Source organism: Stegostoma tigrinum, chromosome 15 (assembly GCF_030684315.1).
Source record: "Stegostoma tigrinum isolate sSteTig4 chromosome 15, sSteTig4.hap1, whole genome shotgun sequence".
Classification (NCBI taxonomy): Eukaryota; Metazoa; Chordata; class Chondrichthyes; order Orectolobiformes; family Stegostomatidae; genus Stegostoma; species Stegostoma tigrinum.
Genome location: NC_081368.1, coordinates 59,906,222 through 59,926,590, shown reverse-complemented (window position 1 = coordinate 59,926,590; position 20,369 = coordinate 59,906,222). Strand labels below are relative to the sequence as shown.

Sequence of the window (20,369 nt, the reverse complement as noted above, 5' to 3'; positions counted from 1 at the left end):
TAGCAAGCTGACTGGGTGCAGCTAGCTGAATAATTTGGCTTTCTCTTCCAATTATCCTGGGCCATTTATAACCCTCCACTCTATATTTTAGGATTATTGCCGTCATGAAATCCTCTGAGGCTCCTGTGATCAAGCTCCTCCCAAAGTATTTTACAAATAAAACTGGCTCACTTTCATCTTATTACGATATACAGTAGCTATTAATCACTTGTTAAATGAAATATAATGCTCTTACCTTCTATCATGTTACATTACACAGCCAATTTACCTTTAAAAGACATGAACAAGGTATCATCACTTTATCATAGCATGTGACTTAATGGATACAAAGATGACAAAATCCATTTTATCTCGGTTCACTTGAAGCATGATACACCACAGGAAAAATGCAGTTCTTTGTAATTTAGTAGTTTAATATTAGCTCAGTTACTTATGAGTTGACATTTGTATATAATAGCCAGTTGTAATAAATGCCTGTCAAACTATTCATTGCCATGATATCCGTGGACAGTTTATGTTATGGGAGATAACATAAGTATTGCAGTACCGAGTATAACACTCTTTTAAACACAAACTCATACATTTTCTAAACTAAGAGAGATTATTTTTCTTGTGGCCACAAGGGACTACATTTACAAGGTGATTGAGGACCTCAGTCACAACGCAAATAGTGAGTCCCAAATTCACCAGCCGTCAAGTTTGCTTGGACATTTTACCACAGGAAGCCTCCTTTTCGGCTGCCTTTGGGCTTGTTATCTTTGTTAGGATGATGGGAAATCTCTTTCTGATCATGACCAGTGCAGACTGCAAGCAGATTTCAAGCCTCAGCTGTGATAGCCAGGAGAAACGGTCCCTGCTGAGAATACAGGAGAACTAGTCCCACTGCAGGTAGAAACGAACAAAATATTTTAAATCAAAGTGCGTCTTCTCAGGTGAGAATGGATCTATGGTTTAATATGGGGAAGTTACGATCAGTGCACTTTAGTTTAATTTAGTCATGCAGCTTAGATTTTTGCCAGTTACTGTTTGGAATTAAAGTGTAATTAATTGACCTCTAACTATTATGATTTTGGCTTTGCCTCAATAAAACCACCTGGCTGAGTAAAACAACGGTTTATAACAAATCATTTACTTCTTGTAGTTGACAGAAAGAACGCTGCTTGTGAGATTAAAAACAACAGGCAACAATGCAAAATCCATCCTTACTCAATTTGCTGGTCGAAAGCCAGAAGTGCCCTTGGTTCCTGTGATATACATGTGACAAGTTACACTTCTGCACCTTGTGTGATGTCCATACTAGATGAATTGCTGGGTTTGGCCATCCCAGCTAATATCTTCAAAACCCTCCATTACCTATCCTGAATTATGCATCAAATTCTGAGCCTCCTGCTCCTTTCTAAAGCTCTTAGGCAGTGTCCTGTGGTCTCCCTTGAGTTTCTGATAATAATGGACATTTAAATGTAACAGAAGATATTTTCCTGATTTTTGACTAAGTATTCATGCACAAAGACACAAAACCATACTTCAGCTGTTAACAATTTTAAAAGAGGTACACATTTGCAATTTGCCCTAATTATTAATTCGTCCCTTAATCTCGGACTGAGCTTCCTCAGATGTTCAGTTGACGCGCTGTGATGTTGAAATAGATACTGATCACAACAAGGAACTCAAACAGGGTTGTAATAACTACACCATTTTGACGGGGCAGAACAAGAAGGCAGTTCACAATCACACTCTCAAGCACAGTTAAGGTTGGGCAACAAGTGCTGGACCAGCCAAAAATAACCCACATGCCACGAAGGGTTTTATTAAATGCAGAAAGACCTAAGATATAATGTTGAAACAAACATCTCCTTTGTTTCTGCTTGAATGCTGAATTATTCCTTCATCACTGTTTTATATTTTCCCCTTTTTCTGATCTTTAACGTTTTATCTTTAAGTATCCCTGTCTACCCATCCAGTCATTGTTTTCCAACTTTGAAATAAAATTTAAAAGTATTATTTACCCACTTCTTCCAGTAAATAACTTAAAAAAAGCTATCAAAAATGTAAAAATTGCCTTTAATCACATGTATTAACAGTGAAACTAGTAATGCTGAATTTTGTGTTCCCTTTGTGGTATAACAATTCTGATGGATTTACTATTGTTGTTACATTTGCTCCAGCATTCTATTAATGTTGCATGTGATCCATGATGAAAAAGAGGAGTCCTATTCTAGTTTTCAGAAAGAGTATTTGTATCTGTATCAGCATTGTCTTGTCCTAGTAGTTATACCAAAAATATAAATATTGTTATCAGGTTAAATTTCTTGTTAGCAAGGCAGAGCCTTTTTTTCAGTAGACAGTGGACCGTGGTATATCCTTTACCATTAATATTAGATAGAACCAAAACAGGATTGGTAATGGCAAACCACCGCAAACAATTCTCATCCAGAATCACATGAAAGTAGATATGGCAAATACCACAGCACGCCAAGAGTGTTCATCTGCGAAAATACCACAAGATTGCAGATCAGATGATCAAGAGAGAAAAATCCAAAAGACAGCATTTCAAACCGGTAAGTTAACTACTTTAAAATCGTCACTGCCTTAAGAAGAGAAAGAGAGTAGGTCAGCTGATGAAGCATGATCACCATCTGAGAGATAACAGCAGTCAAAGCAACAAAGTGGCAAGCTCTGCAGTTTAATGGCAAGTCTTCACTCAGAACCTGTGAAGAAGCGCTGTAGGGAATATATGGACAAGGAAAGAGCAAAGCTAGACGTAATAGCAATGGAAGACATCAGGAGGTAAAGTTTGATGTTAAAATGCTCAGAGTAAGGTCTGGTATAGTAGCTCAGAGGCTAACACTTCTGCCTCACACTACCAGGGACTGGGGTTCGATGTCAACTCCCCCCCCCCCCCCCCCCCCCCCGCCTCAGGTGACATTCTCCCTATGTCTGTGTAGATTTTCCCCGGATGCTCTGGTTTCCTCTCACAGTCCAAAGATGTGCAGGATGGTTGGATTGGCCATACTATAGTGTCCAGGGATGCACAGACTAGGTATTTTAGCCATGGGAAATGGAGGGTTACAGAGATAGGGTAGGAGGCTGCATCTTGGCGGGATGCTGTTTGGAGCGCTGGTGTGGACTTGCTGGTGGAATAGCCTTTTTCACTCTAAGTCCATTCCTATAAAAAAGGAATCCTGAAGGGAAGGATGATTAGTGATAATGGGAACTGCAGATGCTGGAGAATCCAAGATAACAAACTGTGGATCTTGATGAACACAGCAGGCCAAGCAGCATCTCAGGAGCACAAAAGCTGACGTTTCGGGCCTAGAGCCTTCATCAGAGAGGGGGATGAGGAGAGGGAACTGGAATAAATAGGGAGAGGCGGGGAGGCGGACCGAAGATGGAGAGAAAAGAAGATAAGTGGAGAGGAGAGTATAGGTGGTGTGGTAGGGAGGGGATAGGTCAGTCCAGGGAAGATGGAGAGGTCAAAGAGGCGGGATGAGGTGGTAGGTAGGAAATGGAGGTGCGGCTTGAGGTTGGAGGAAGGAATGGGTGAGAGGAAGAACAGGTTAGGGAAGCAGAGACAGGCTGGGGTTGTTTTGGGATGCAGTGGAGGGAGGGGAAGAACTGGGCTGGTTTTGGGATACAGTAGGGGAAGGGGAGATTTTGAAGCTTGTGAAGTCCACATTGATACCATTGGGCTGCAGGGTTCCCAAGCGGAATATGAGTTGCTGTTCCTGCAACCTTTGGGTGGCATCATTGTGGCACTGCAGAAGGCCCATGATGGACATGTCATCTAAAGAATGGGAGGGGGAGTTGAAATGGTTCGCAACTGGGAGGTGCAGTCGTTTATTGCGAACCGAGTGGAGGTGTTCTGCAAAGCAGTCCCCAAGCCTCCGCTTGGTTTCCCCAATGTAGAGGAAGCCACACCGGGTACAATGGATACAATATACCACATTGGCAGATGTGCAGGTGAACATCTGCTTGATATGGAAGGTCATCTTGGGGCCTGGGATAGGGGTGAGGGAGGAGGTGTGGGGGCAAGTGTAGCACTTCCTGCGGTTGTAGGGGAAGGTGCCGGGTGTGGTGGGGTTGGAGGGGAGTGTGCAGTGGACAAGGGAGTCGCGGAGAGAGTGGTCTCTCCGGAAGGCAGACAAATAGCTTGGGTGGTGGGGTTGGATTGTAGATGGCGGAAGTGTCGGAGGATGATATGTTGTATCCGGAGGTTGGTGGGGTGGTATGTGAGAACGAGGGGGATCCTCTGGGGGTGGTTGTGGTGGGGGCGGGGCGTGAGGGATGTGTTGCAGGAAATGCGGGAGACGCGGTCAAGGACGTTCTCGACCACTGCGGGGGGGACATTTGCGGTCCTGGAAGAACGTGGACATCTGGGATGTGCGGGAATGGAATGCCTCATCCTGGGAGCAGATGCGGCGAAGGCGGAGGAATTGGGAATAGGGGATGGAATTTTTGCAGGAGGGTGGGTGGGAGGAGGTGTATTCCAGGTAGCTGTTGGAGTCAGTGGGCTTGAAATGGACATCAGAAGGATGATTATCTGTGGTTAACTAAAGGAGATAAGAAAACATCAAACTTGGGGAAAACATAGCACGTAATTCTGCAAAGATGTGGTAGGTTAGATGTTTGGACAAAATACAAAGAATCAGAGAAACGTATTAAAATTTATGGCTGAGGTAAACAGGTGTAGAGCTGGATGAACTCAACAGGCCAAGCAGCATCAGAGGAACAGGCCCACTGTGTTCATCCAGCTCTGCACCTTGTTATCTCAGTTTCTCCAGCATCTGCAGTCCCTGCTAACTCTAAAATTTGAGGCTGTTCACTTTGAAGGTAGAATAAAAAAAAGGTTCCTACTTAAATGGAAATCCACTGCAAAATGCCACAGAACTAACCTGACCCCACCCTGCCTTTGGATTTGCCCCGGTCTTGCTCTTGCCCATACTGACAATCGACATGAGACTGTCACTGTCCTCAGAAAATGTGACCATTGGTCATTTAACTTTAAAATATGGACTACTTAAAGAGGCATATGACAAGCCAACCAGAGAACAAGCCAAGCGCCTGATTCTAAACTCAGAGTCAGCATTGCCAAACAACAAATGTTCAGAGGTACAGACGATGCAAGCCCTCACTGTGGAACGTTGTGTTTACAAAATCTGAAGGTCTTTTCTGTAAAGTTTGCAGAAATAAAACACAGGTCAAAATCTTACAGGGGTCTGAGTGACATCAACAATGGAGAATGTGTGACAAAGTCAGTCAGACAATGTGGTCAGGTCCAAGTCAACGTTGGGAGCACTTGCAGCCTCTTTTATGCTTTTTCACAAGTAACATGGGGAAATTGTTGTGAAGCAATGATGAGTTGGCAGTTAGTGGTGCTTGTTGCTTGTTAAATACCTTATTAACAATCAGATTTGTCTCATTAATATTCCGTCTCCTATCCTTCAACTTGCAAGCAGGCTCACCATTGGGAAAATTCAACAGGGGAACCACAGCAAGCACCAGTCAGATTCAGCTGGCCACTTCCTCTCTGTTGGAGACTGGACACCAATATTTCAGACCACACTCCTTGGGCGCCAGCCACATGCACACCACATTTAAGTACTCTTGAGAGCCAACATATGCCAGCCTCTAAAACCTCACATGGCACATCTCTGATCCACTCACAGGAAGCTTCTGCAGTTCAGTGCTGCACTGGCAACTTTCATTGCAATGCAACAGCACGAACACTGTGTGCTCACAAACAAATACACAGTCATGGACTGGACCAGGCTGTTTCTCCAAGCTCTAATGATGCTCAAACTTTCCAAACGTTCCTGGATGCCCACACCTTCCTTCTTGTCCCTTTTGCACTTTTCACCCTCAGGCAGAGATACCATGCCATTTAGTGCAGACATGAAGCCTGGAAGCTTGTCATCTATGTCTATCAGACCTCAGTTGAAGATAGCTTCCAGTCAAGGAATCCCAGTACGGTAAGTAAAAGGTATCCACTGATAGTGGTCAGTATCATCAGTGTCAAGATCCTCTCACCACAAGGGGTAAGAACCCTAAAGCTATGCAGCACACCAACCATCTTGACATTTTAAGCCCTTACTGTGAGTTGGCCTGTTATCCCCATGAAATGATAGAGAGGCTGGTGTTAAGGGAGATGAACGTAGGTGGCGAGTGAATAGGTAGCTCAGAACGCATGCAGGATTAGTAGTTTTGGTTGTTGGGATGATGATGGCAAGTCAGAAAGATGTTGCAAGCAATAGTGAGAGAGGGAGCAAAAAAGGCTTGATGGCAGATGGACAGAGTGAGCGTTAAGTATTGGAGAGAAGGTGATGGAATATACCCTGGTGGACTGGGGGAGGTCATTGACCTTCTTCCTACAGTACTAGATATTGAGACAACTGAGAGTGCTTTATCCAGGGTGCGACTTCAGACAGAGTCTGGTGTTGTCTCATCCACTGCTGGTCCTGGGGAATGATTATGTACCATGTCACCAACATTCCAACAGGACCTTTAGGATCCTGCCCACAAAGTGAGGTGCTGATTTTTTGCCTATCTGCCACGTCCAGGCCAATATCAGTAATGGTGCAGGGCAGCTCTGAACTTACAGTGTTTGTCTGAGTGCACAATAGGCTTTTAAAGATGGTGTGGGTGCTAGGGACACTGATCGTTTAGCACATACCCACTGAAGGATGAGTTGTTCCAGGAATGACACGAGCAGAAATTGGATGTGAGGGATGCCAAAGGTGTGCTCAGTAACTAATAAAACATGTTTGGTAAGATACATTGAGAGAACCCATTTATTCTCACAGTGAAAAGTCCTACAAGAACTTTAAAGCGACTCAGACTTAGCTGAAGAAATATAAGATTCAGCTCACTGTTTCAGAATAGTGGAAACACTGGTGGCTGTGCACCCAAACAGCTCTACACTGTAAATTACAAACCATCATTCAGAAAGATACCTACATTTATCAAATTACCTCCTTTGAAGAAGATATCCTAGAATTTCCGAGAGGAACCATATAATCCAGATGAAGCAGAATTTATCTAAGTCAATGGACATTGTCTTGTGTGCTTGAGAGAGGTGTAAGTCCTGTTAGATTGCTTTCTGTCACTGAAGGAGCAGAAGCTATATCCTGCAGAGATGTGACTACACGGCACAGATAGAATAGCTGTCAGAAGGACAGAAAGACTATGTGGTACACAGACTCCAATGCACAAAAGTGAATGGAAATATGCACCATGCTCATAATCTGCCAGCTTCACTGTTGAGCTTCATACATGTCTTCAACTCAGCTTCATCAAAGGTAAAGGAGATCGATGACCTCCCAAAAAAGTAACTGGTTCTGAAGCAAACCACTTTCCAAACACTGGTCCAGGAACAAATTACTGTTGATCAATCACTCAAGAGGCAACCAATAGACTGGTCTTCCCAGACAAATGGTGGAACACAGATAGGTTGAACCATCCAGTGACGTCTCTTATGTTGGCATTAGAGAGCTGTTAAACATTGTTAATATAAAGGAGGTCACAGACTTCACAAGACTGTTTCTAAATGTTCAACCTTCTGTCAACTAAAACAGAACAGTGATAGCGAGTCTGCTAAAGTGAGCAGCAGCCTTTCAATAACAGACATTCTGAGAAATTTTCTCAGCCAGGAGCTCTGAGCTTCTGCAGCACAGGGAGTTTGTCATTGCCAACTGTGCAGCTCCAGAGCAGATAGTCTGGGGAATAGGGCTAACCAGGTTTGTAGAGATAGACAGGCACCAGTCAGGATTCTGAGCACCGCAGAGCTATTTGGTTAGGTCTGCGCCAAGGACTGGGCCACAATCAGTCCATTGGTTCATCCACAGAAGTTAAGTGACAAAGAGGAAGGGGATGTGGGAAAGTTGTGAAGGTAGGCAACTGCACTTGTCAGGGTGCGATCTGGGAAAGCATTGATGGGAAGAGCTGTCACACAGGGAGGTTTACAACCACAGCCAGGAACACTTTGGCTTCAAGTTGGAGGCATGCTTGTCACGGCCACTTCATAAGCCAGGAGCTGCAGGGACAAGGTGGATAATTGCAGGCTCATGTTGATGGGTTGATTAGAGTCCTAGGGAGATGAGGAGCTTATGGAATTCATAAAAAGCATGAACAGAAAGGAGATCTAATTGTTGGAAACCTCACTGACAGGTGAAAGTGGAGTTGGAGGCTGGAAGTCACTGGCCGAAGGGTGTTCACTATCCCTTCCATCGAACTGTGAAATGAGAAAGAAAATGGCTGTGAGACCACCTGCAGTGAGTGGTGTATGTGTCTGAAACTATGAGGGAGACCCAAGTATTGTGCAGGTTACTGAGCTGAGGACACTATCAACATGGTGTAGCTTGTTTATGAGGTGCAGTTGCTAAGACACAGTGAGCAATCTCACTAGGTGCTGTGGTACAATCTTTGCAAAAACCTCCATGAAACTCAAATGTCACCAAAAAATGTATGTTTCAGCCCATGCTTAAAATGTTCTTGTACCTCAACTGATTGCTGATTTTTTGTTTATTAACTGCACAAATACATTTTACGTAAGCAACCATGTTTTTACAAAACGTCTAAGTCATTGTGATGTGGGCAATTGATGAATTTGCATACATATGTGGCACAAAATTTTTTTTACAGACTTCATTTCTCAGCATCAAAAGGGTGAAGTGTGTTGATCGGAGTTTTCATCCCTTAAATATGCAGAGACTCTGTAGTAAAATAAGATGGCTTCTTATGTTTTTGTTTTATCCTTATGGGAGCTCAGTACAGCATCTGGCACTTATGTGACTCCAACAGGCTGTCTGATTACTATAATCACTTAAATGCTCGTAAATGGAACAAATCTTTCCCACTGCTCCTTTGCTAGTAGAGGATGGCCCCTTTTCTACCATTGTCATACCAGGCACAGACTCTAGAGATTCACTGAAATTGTATAAATAACAGACCACAGTGTCTCCCTGAATATCTTTATAACCAGTATTTGCAATTGCAGAAACAAAAGCAGAAATTACTGGAAAAGCTCAGCAGGCCTGGCAGCAACTGTGGAGAGGAACCAAAGCTGATTCTTTGGGTCTAGTGACCCTTCCTGATGGCAGCCAGAAAATGTTGTTTCTTTTTTATGCAGAAGATAGGGTGGAGGGAGGCAGTAAGAAGTAAATAATAGGTGGAGATCGATCCCAAAAAGAGAGACTAGTTGAACAGACAAAGGAGTGTAATGAGCAGTCTTGGAGAATAAATAGCTACTAATAGGGACTTTTCATGGCTGACAATGGGTTGTGTGCAATAACAGACCACGTGATAACAAGGCCTGGTGTGTGGGAGTTGGGATATGGATATTGCAGAAGGTGCCTCAAGAACTCAACATTGAGTCCAGGAGGCTCTAGAGGTCGCGAGCAGAAAATGAAGTAATATTCTTCCAGCTTGTGCTGAGCCTCACTGGAACACTGCAGTAAGACTCAGACAGAGATGTTGGTGGTGTGTTGAAGTGTATCGCCTGTGGACAAAATGTAGATGCTCTATGAAGCGGCCACCCAATGGGCTACGCAGTGTGGAGAACTATTACATTATAGATGCTGAGCACCAGCTTTCAGAAACTTCCACCTGAACATGACCCCATAATGGAACACCAGGCCATTGTGTCCACTATAGTCACTAACCTCATTTCATCTGTTGATCTTCTCCCACTCCCCCCTCCACACTGCACCTCCCCACCCACCCACCCCCAAAGACCCCACTGCCTCCAAGCTGGTAGTCTCCCAATCCTGCATGACTCAGTCCTACCACCTGTTCAGAATCCACAATCAAGACTGCCAGGCCAGCTAATTGTTTCTGTACTCTCTTGTCCCACAAAACTCATCTCTTCCTACCTCGACTTGGTTTCCTCTCCCTTTGTCTAGCCCCTTCCTACTTACATCTGCGACTCCTCTGGTGCTTTGCATCAGTTTCAGAATTTCCCGTTTGCAGACTCCAGCCACCTCCTCTTTACCATGAATGTGCAATCCCTTTACATTGTTTGAACCATTAGGGTCAGAAATGATAAAGAGCAAATATTCAAATTTCTCACTGCACACTGTGGACATAATGAGGCTTTGATCATATTGTATGAATTAACATTTCAGGGTAGAATTAATGCCTGTACTATTTCACCAGTCATACTGGTCTCCTCTATCAATGATGGTTCCTTCAAAGCATGACAATATTAATCTTCAACCCATTCTGCAATTTATGACAAATTCTGATTGACCAAACCCCTTTACCTCTGAATCAAAACTTTTGTCAAAGTTATTCCAAGTCCCCACCTCACTCCCTTCTGGAAATCTATCCTTCCAGCTCCCATACAACACCTCCATCGCCTACTCCCACTCACCTCTGACTGGGTTATTTCCTGTTCAATGCAATCCCCACTCCACTACTCAAGGGATGGACAATGACACCCATATCCCAACACGAAAAGAAAAGCATTGATGAAGATGTTTTGAGCAGAGCAAAGCCTGCATTAGCCCTGCATTAGCCAGACTTCAATACTTCGTCTTTCTTCCGGTTTTCAGGAGCCATCTCAAACCTGTTAGCCCCTTCCACCTCATGGTTGTCATTTCCCATTTACTCTGAGTACAGTATGTTTTTCTTAGCGGGTGTTTTGAGATGTTTTCCTTTATATCAGAAGGAAATAGAAAGGGCACGTTCCACCATTAGCTCATTCATCTGGATGGCCAGTTTCCACTATGGAAGGATGCCAACAAAGTGGATTCAAATCATGCATTGGCTGAGGTTACCATGAAGGACTCTCCCTCTCAACCTGCCCTCACATTAGGCGTAGTGACCCTCAGGTTAAACTACTACTATCATCTTTCTCTAATGAGAGAGCAGCCCTCTGAAACTATGGCAACTTAACCTTTTACCAACTCGAATATCCTGCTGGTGCATTTCAAATAAAAAGAGCAAGGGAGTTCTCCCTGGTGATCAAGCCAATATTTATCACCCAAGCAAGTTTATTACTGACTAATGGATTAGAAAGGTGTGCACTTTAGTTGATGTGTTCACATATTACAGCAGTGACTGAACTTCAGAAATACTTCATTTGTAAAAGACTTTGGAACATCTGATACAAGGCACTATATAAATGCAAGTGCCTGCTGTGCTATAACAATACTGGGGTAGAAATTCCACACACAACCTGTATTACCATAATTTAATTTATAATTTCCCTCCATTTTATTCATTGCATTCTAAATTGTGAGATCAGTTGCTAGAACTGTATCTGTGCTGCACAGCTGGGCTAATTATGCAATATGGCACCTTCTTCGGTACAGGGACTCTAACAGGAAAGATACAAATGGCAAATACATTGAACTACTGAGGTGAGTAGTTAGTATTCCTGCTTCTATATGCTGCATTATTCAAGTATATTTTTAGCTGAATGAAAAAGGATTGGATTCTGCAAGGTTGATTTCAGCTTGCTGTTCATACGGTTTCTAGGTTCAATGAGGCTTGAGCCTGAAACTCATGCCAGTGTTGCTTTAACTGTTTAACATGAAACAAGTGTCACCTTTCCTTGCTGACAATTCATTTGTATGTAATTAGGATCGGCAGCCAAGCTCCAAAAAAATACAGTGCTGTGTTTCTTAAACCTTGGAATATTAAATTCTGAATGCTTCGCGATTAAGAGAAAACCTATATATTACAAAATTGTAGTTGCAAAATACATATGTTTTAGTTCTCTCCAAACTATTTCAGAGGTCATTAGCTTTTCAGTGTCCTATTAGCCTGGGTGTTGCTTCATTATGATATATTTTAATTTTTCAAGTGAATGGATCAGACGCAAGTTGGGGAAGGCCTCAATTGCCTAGCTAACCTTTCACGTAAACTGCAACCATTTTCTCCAAAACGGCCCCCATTGTGTGCTGTTATTAGAGAGCCCTCAATAATTTGTTTGCAGTGTTATGATAACAAAGATTCTCCAAGTTAATTTACGGAAATAAGCAATAGCTGACATTAATTTTAAAAGGGAGGGCGCTGGATCAGTTCTTGAATTTGGCAGATTTTGTACCATGCTGAAGGTTATTGGATTAACAAATAACAAACTCATTACCCAGGTGATCTTCTAGAATGGTTTTCGAATGGCTACATGGAGAATTGTTTAGAGTGTCTTTTCCTCTATTAGTCTTCTTTTTTCTGTTTTGTTTTTAATCACTCCAAAAGTCACAATAGTGTAGACAGCAGGTTGGGGAGGTGGGGAAATGGATGGGATGGTGTGTTGTTAGAGGACAGGAGCAAGTCAAAGGTGAAGAATTCATGCAACAGCTGCGGTTTTCCTCTTGCCTTGTTACATTTATTTATCAAGCACTCGCAATTAGCAACCATTACTCAAGGTATGTTGCATGCAGTTGTCACAGTTTCACACCTTAAGTGAAGTCTGTGCCATGGCTGTAGGTGTGGCAGGTGTCAGATATAGGATAGGTTAATGATGCTAGTCCCAGCAGCAACAGTTGGCAGTATGCAGTTCATGATGTCAGTGTGGATATAGCACTGACTTGACTACAGCGCTCTCGTCTTCGACCTCAAAGCTTCAGCTAATCACTTTTCTTAATTTTACATATGTCACACTCATCATCATCTAGCTCCGGCCTTGCAGTGTTTATCTTTGAACTGTATTGTGTTAGCTTTGGCAGCAACATTCTGGACTAACTGAGCGGCAACACAGGGGCACAAGCAGATTTGTGTTGAATGGCGGACAAACTTTATCATCCTGAGAAAGGGACTGTCACTTCCTCAAGCCTTTCCTCAGAAATGATTAGTTAGACCTTAGTTTGCTGGACTGCTATGATACACTGTATATCATTTTGATCATATGTATTGGAGACCATGGTGGGGGTACAATCTCAGTTAATGTGAGATCCAACTCCATTCATATGACTTCAGTCTGAGCTTTTACCACCACCTGGAAGTTGAGTGGTCACTGCTTGGGCTGATGAACATTTTAGAAACGGAAACTTTGGCTGTCAGACCATCGTAATTGAGTCCCCAAGCATGTAAGCAGAGTTCACAACCATTTCCACACTGGAAAGGATGGGCTCCATTCCTTGTGGAAATGACTGTACAAGTTAGTACAAACTCCTCCAGAACACGAAGCTAATGTTCTTGGAGACAAGGGTTCGAATCCAGCTATGGCAGACGGTGAAATTTGAATCCGATAAAAATCGGAAATAATAAACTAGTCTAATGTTGACCATGTAACCATTGCTGATTGTTGCAAAGGCCATCTGGTTCACCAGTGTGCTTTCGGGAAGGAAATTTACCATCCTTACCTCCAGCCTACTTTTGAAGCCAGGCTTGTGGCAATGTAACTAACTCTTAACCACGTTCTGGTCACCAGTGATGGGCAATAAATACTTATCAGTGATGTATACATTCTGTTAATGACTTTTAAAAAAATCTCAATGTTGAAGCAAACCTGTAAATGCTGCATGAACGTGGCATGAATCATATTATCAGAATGCTGCAACTTTAGTGTATTCTCGGATTCCTAAGTAGCAGAATTCATGCATTACCACATGTACTGCAAGCTAACACCTACACTGCATTGTCCTACACTATGTTGTAGGAAATTGTGCCCATGACTCATGCTGTGTGCACTGAGCCACTTGCAAAATGTCAGGGCATATGTTTATCATCTGCGTGTTCTTCCTTTTGCATCTGGCACTTCTGAAGTATGATCTGGGCAGGTTGCAATTTTTGGGTATCTGATGAGGTCGAATTGCTGTGAAAGAACCGATAAATCAAGAGGTGTGAGTTTGGATCATTTGCCGTTTGTAATTCAGACAAATTGTGGATTGAGGAGAAATGGAGTGTTGAGAAGATTAGGTGCAAGCAATCAGTCAATTTTGATGTTTTCAGCTCCATCACCCATCTCACCACAGTCTCAACTATGGCCACACCAATGATGACAACTATGGTCTCATTTATAAGCTGAAACATGCAGATGGAGCTGTTTCCCGCTAATTAATCACTAATGCTTGTTGTGTGCAAACTATTCCTGCAAGCAGCAGAAAGACATTCCAACAAATGTGATGCAGTGTTTTCTGGGTGATGTGGCTTTTGATATTAAATAGCTGGAAGTGTGCTTAAGCTGTGAGAAGTGTGTGAAATGTACAAATATTGGATACTTGTACTAATATTCGACTGATATTTAATGCAGCTTTCACTCGATGGAAACATTGAACTAAGGTATTGAAGTTAACCAGAGCCCTGTGTTCCTAGCTGTGCCTCTGTGGTAGCTCAAACTCTATTCCAAAAGCATGAGCACATAACCCAGGTTCACTCTAGTATTAACATTAACGTGATGATTAATTTATAATATCAATGCGGTAGAACTCTTATAACATAGAAGGAGCCCGCTCACTTCTTGTGTCCATGCCAGTTCTTTACAATTTACCAAATCCCATGGCCCTACTTTATTCCTTAGGTATGCAATTCCTTTCTTCCACTTTAGATAATTATGCAATTCCCTTTTGAAATCCATGATGGAATCTGCCTCTGTCACACTCTCAGACTCTGCAGCCTGATACGAGTCCCTACAGATGGCTGCCCGTTCAGAGTTTACCCAATTATAGGTGGGACATTAAACTATTTTCCCTATCAGGCAGATAAATGATCCCGCAGCAGGTTTTGAGGGAGGGCAGCAGAGTTCTTGGAAGTCATGCCTAACACCCAGCTATTATGCTCCTGCACAAGCAAGATTGTTCATGCAGTCAAGTCTGATCCAGGCCTTTTGAAGAGTAATCCAATTAATCCCACACCTTTATTCATAGCCCTGTAATTTTGCTCTTTCATGTATTTATCTATTTCCTCCTTGAAGGCTACTGTTAAATCTGTGTCCACCACCCTGTCATCAGCGGATTCTAAATCTTAACATATCTTGCTGTATTTCCTTTTGTTGTTTTTTGTTCCTTTACCACGAACCTTAAGATTGAGACCTCTAATTATAGACTATTCAGCTAATGGATGCAGCATATTTTTATTTGTTCTGCCTAAACGCTTAATGATTTTAAAAGGGTTAAATGTCTTCGGTCAGAAGAAGGTATAAGATAAAAAGAGCAGAATAGAAGATTAGCTGATGTACTCTAGACAGGATAAGGAATCAGACTAGAGTAGAAAACGTGGAAGTAGCGTCAGTTTAGGGAGCACATTCAGCGAGATTTGTGAAACCTTGACAAAATAAGAACAATGCCTGATGTATGTCTCGCAGGAATGAAGTAAATAGACATGGGAACATTTGTTTAACATGTGATTGTATGTTTATTAGAACTGAGAAAGGGAATGTGCACACGACTTGAGGCGGACATAAGGAATTGGAATTTGTAGCTTTTCAGAATATTGTCTATGAATGGCTTTCCCAATATATGCTTGAAAAACTCTTCAACCTTTACCTTGAATTTTCTGGTGTTTTGTCAAATCGCATAACTGTTTTAAAAGCCTCTACTTTACCTTCTCTTAGCCTTCTTTGTTCAATGGAGAGCATCCCAACATTGAGTCACAGAGTCTACTGCACAGAAAAAGGCCCTTTGGCCCATCAAATCTACATCAGTCAAAAACAGCACTGAGCTTTCCAACACCTGGCAAATCTCTTGTATGTCTTGGCATCACAAAATATACATCTAAATACTTCCTAAATGTTCTGATTATGTCTACCTCCATCTCCCTGATCAGCAGTGAGTTCCAGGTTCCAACTACTCTGTGGGTGAAAAAATCATTTTCTCACATCCCCTGCACACCTCCCCTGTCTCTCACCTTAAATCTATGACAACCCACAGCACCCACCCTGGGTCATTGATCCTTCCACCAAAGGAAAAACCTCCTACGTATGGACTCATTCTATGTCCCTCATTGTATTAGGCATCTTAATCAAGTCCCCTCTCAATCTCCTCCATAACAAGGAAAATAATGCCAGTCTGTCCAATCTCTCTTCATAACCAGAACTTTCCAGCCTAGGTCTAAATGCTTCATGGCTATCCTGAAAATGTATTTTTTAAAGCAACAAATCTTGTTACAATAATGCATATAATGTCCAATTACCCGAATGTGGCTCCCTGCGTTATATTTACTGAATGTAAAAATGTCCGAGCATAGCTTCAAAGCCTCCAATTTTCTGATGTGAGTTCCCAATAAATGAGGCTTCATCCTAAAAGAATGCATTTACAATATTGTGAGCTCACCACCCTTTTTTTAAGTGTGGCTGAGGCATGAGGGCTAAAGAGCCTAACTGGTCCTGAAACAAATCACAGAATCCCTATAATATGGAAGCAGGCTATTCAGCCCTTTGAGTTCATAATGGCCCTCTGAAGAGCATTGCACCAAGACCCACCCCTTACCCTGTAACACTACATTTCCAATGGTTAATCCATCTGGCCTACACATCCTTGGAAACCCTGGGCAATTTAGCATGGTCAATCCACACAATCTGCGCATCTTTGAACTCTGGGAGGGAACCAATGCAGACACAAGGAGAATGTGCTAGTCCACACAGATGATCAGCCAGGGATGGAATTGAACGTGGGTCCCTGGCACTGTGTGGCAGCAGTGCTAACCACAGAGCCACCATACCACCCAACTGGAATGAAATTCTAGAGAAACAAGTAGGATTCTCTAAACAGGCCACTTTGGCACCCACTCATTTTTTCTGGAATCGTTGAGCCCAGCTTGATCCTCCACACATTTTCATGCAGTGAAAATTAAGTCTAATTTGGTCCTTTAAATTGAGGCTGGCCTGCTAAGTTGTGAGTTTTCCTGACTTGAACTGCCAGCCTGGGTAGCTCAAGAGCTCCGTTGGGGAAAATTAATTAATTATCAGACATTCTCTGGAGAAAAGGGCTCAAGATGAGAAATTCACTATCAGTGCCAATTTCATCTGTGGATGGGATTTCCTCATTTCAAGGTAAAGAATGGCAACAAATAGGCTTGAAGGCGTCATTACTACTATGGTTGGTGTTGAGTGATTGCGCGCGAGCTCAGCTGGACAAACGTTCAAATGCTGCTAGCCAAGAACTAACCCTTGTACTATGATGCTGAAATATCAATACATGGTATCAAAGAGAAACAAGATAACTCCTCACTTTGTGGAGAAACATCTCAAGGCACTGGCACATGGTGTAATGGACAGATGTCAATCTTTTTCCTGGCTGAACGCAAATCAGGGCAAACTTATCAGAGATGCCCAGTTTAGGCAGAGATTGCAGCATGGGTCAGTACTGTCTCCATCATCAAAAGGGATTACCAACTGTGCCACAAGAACATCAATAATTCCCTTCCCGCCTTGTCAGATAATGAAATTTGAATTCAGTAGACGTCTGGAAATAAGAGTCTAATGATAACCATGAATCCATTGTTCATTCTCAGGAAAACATATCTGGCTCACTCATGTCCTTTAGAGAAGAAACTGCTATCCTTACCTGGTCTGGCCTGTATATGATTCACAGCCAAATGTTATGCTACCCAAAAAAACAGAATAACTACACAGACCCTGTCCTTGCTCAACTAGTGACAGAGATATGTCAATAAAGTGCTCACCAGTTTGTGCATTTGAGGCTAATATAGATACCATATCCATTGAATTGACTCACAGAGACACGGCAATGTGGCTGCCATCTGGGCAATAAATGCTGGCCTAGCCAACAATGCCCTCATTCCATGAATGAATTTAAAACAAACACTGCCATGTGCATGTGTCGTTCTCAGAGATTAAACAAGAATTAGGGGGAATGTTACTTGTGGCCTCTATGAACTTTCAGCCTCCCCTTATTTACTTTGAGCCCTTTAAATAAGTATTAATGGGTCCACCTTATTGCCAGAGCCCATGACTTAAGAAATTCCCATGTCCTGCTTGGCCATTCACTCTCTCCTCAGGAAGGGCAGAGTTTCCATGGCTGGTGTGAACACTTGCCCTCTTCCACTGGGGCTTCCAGACCACTCCTATTCTCTATGAGGTCCAACTGTACTTTCTACAATTGCCTCCTATTATCGTCACCTATCCCTCGGCACCCTGGTTCAATAAAACCCGCCTGCAGATTTGAGTTGCCTGCTTTCCACAGACCTCCACTGCCCCATATTAAGCCCCTTTACTATTGTTGACCAAACCCCCGGGGCTGACTATAGCCCAGCCACAGATTGATCTGTTAATAGCAGCCAGATTGGCCTACCGGGAATCCCTGGGCTGCTTGCAGTTGAAGTGGGAGACAATCTGTGTCCCAAACACTGGACTGCAAGGACATGGATCACTATGGATTGGACCAAAGATTTTACTGATTGTAGCTACACCCTTGACTGGGATGATACTAACCCCTTGACTGATTGTATTTCACTCTCATAAACTCAGCAGCTGTCCTCTTCGGCTTCCACTCATCTCCATTTTCTTCAAAGCATATTTAATGTGTTTTCTGGATAAGTTTAGTAATGCATCTCGGTGCTGTACAGCAAATTCCCCGTCCATCTTGAAACATTTACTCTTCAGTTCAATTCCCATCAACTCTCCTCTCCTTATATCAGGCCAACCACAGAGAATGCTGACCGTCAACTCAGCGCTAAAGATCTTGTGCACTAAAAAGCAATGGATACCTGATTCCATGCCAGCATTAAAATTCCTGTTTGGATACGTCAGCACGACCTGAGCTACAAGCTCCAATGTACACTCTTGAAGCCTTGAAGTTATGGCTGAGTTAGAAAAAGCCTCTGTGTAATTATGGTCTGGCCTGCTGATGCCAAGATTGTGTAGATGAAGGCTTTAGGAAGAGCGTACCCATTGACAATGGAGACTCTTTGTGTAGAAGAGAAAAGAAGTTGAACAGTCGGCTCAGCATCTCCACAAGTTGCAAGGGACACTGATATGACAAACCACCAAGTACCCACTCCCTTTCCACAACTGGGTGCTTTTTTTTTGCAAGTTTGCATTTCTTGATTGATTAACAGAGAGTAAGATTGGAACTGTGATGTTATTACTGTGAGTTTGGCTCATCAAGAGATGGAACAACTGCATGGAGCTGAACTTCTCATCATCCAGCAGTGAGATTCTGGACTTGCCATTTACGGCAGGAGGACTGAGAAGCATTTACCTGGATGGCGACAATCTGATTTTGGAGCTCTCAGCTGATTAAGTCACCATTCTCACTACCTTAGAGAGGGGGAAGTTCCACTTATTTGGGGAAATTTACTAAAGATGAAGGACTTGTGGGGAGAAATGAATCTGGGTCAGGACACCAGTGGGAAAATCATTTAAAGATTATGAATTCTCTGGGAAATATTTATTAAGATCTGAGCGCCCCCCCCCCCCGAAGAAAATTAATGAATAATTGAGCTTCACTGGGGAGAATTAATTAATGAAAAGTATTGCACTGGAGAGATTAATTCAAATCTAGACCCCCATTATGAAAAATGAATTAACATTGGGGTATCTTGGGACAGTGAAAAAAAATAACGATCATGATTCACGAGGGATATTAATTATTAAGATCAGGTCTGCACTGGAGAAGGTAATTAAAATCAGAGCATCACTGGGGAAATTATTTGCAAAGCCAAGTTATCACTGGGGAAAAATAATTAAAGATTAGGGCTTCACTGGAAAACAAGTTAAGATCAGGAATTTACTGGGGGAATCAGGTCAGCATTACACTGGGGGAGTTAATTAAAGTTCGTGGATTCACAGGGGTGAATTAATTGAAGTCAGACCTCACTTCAGAAAGTACATTACTTGAAGACGGGCCTCTGCAGGGGGAAATGAATTAAGGTTAGACCTTCATTGAGGGGAGTTCATCAAAGATCAGGGAAATTGACAAAAGCAGCAAGTACAACGAGAGAGGCAATGCTGTTGTAAAACTAAGTTGCGCCGAGCAAAGTGAGCTACAGAAGCTTTGTCCAAAGTAATTGGCAAAATGTGAGCAGAGTAATGAATCATGCAAGATTTATGAGGGCTTGAGGTGAGTACCATGTAGTTACCTTTACATACCTTAAGCAAGGTGCCTGCTGCTTTCTGAGAAATATGCTTTGGCAAATGTATTAAATTAGAACTGTCATAAGAAGCTTAACACCGGATGATTGACAGTAATGTAATGTTAGTGACAAAATGTTGCAATCACAGCACCAGCTGCCAGTTTACCTGTAGAACCCCTTTCTTCAGGCTGAATGTCAGAACATGGCAAAAACTGAAACATTTTTTCTCAAGTTTAATTTTAGAATGTTGCTGTCAATCACCAAGCATTAATATAATATCTCAGATTATACAGTTTAAAGGAGTGGGATTTTGAGAAGGAAAGTGAAACAATAATTAGAATTTTGAAACTACTCCTGTAAAATTATATAAGCAGTGGAACAAGTATATTTGTGAG

The 20,369-nt window shown here is 42.5% G+C and overlaps 1 long non-coding RNA gene across 1 annotated transcript in view; it reads left to right on the top strand.

Moving 5' to 3' along the window:
- Positions 1-11,251: 11,251 nt before the first annotated feature.
- The window catches only part of LOC125458610 (uncharacterized), a 176,563-nt gene continuing 167,445 nt past the window's right edge, over positions 11,252-20,369 (top strand). Inside the window, exon 1 of the long non-coding RNA XR_007248865.2 lies at positions 11,252-11,357. This is a non-coding gene — a long non-coding RNA (uncharacterized LOC125458610). The remainder of the gene's footprint in view (positions 11,358-20,369) is intronic.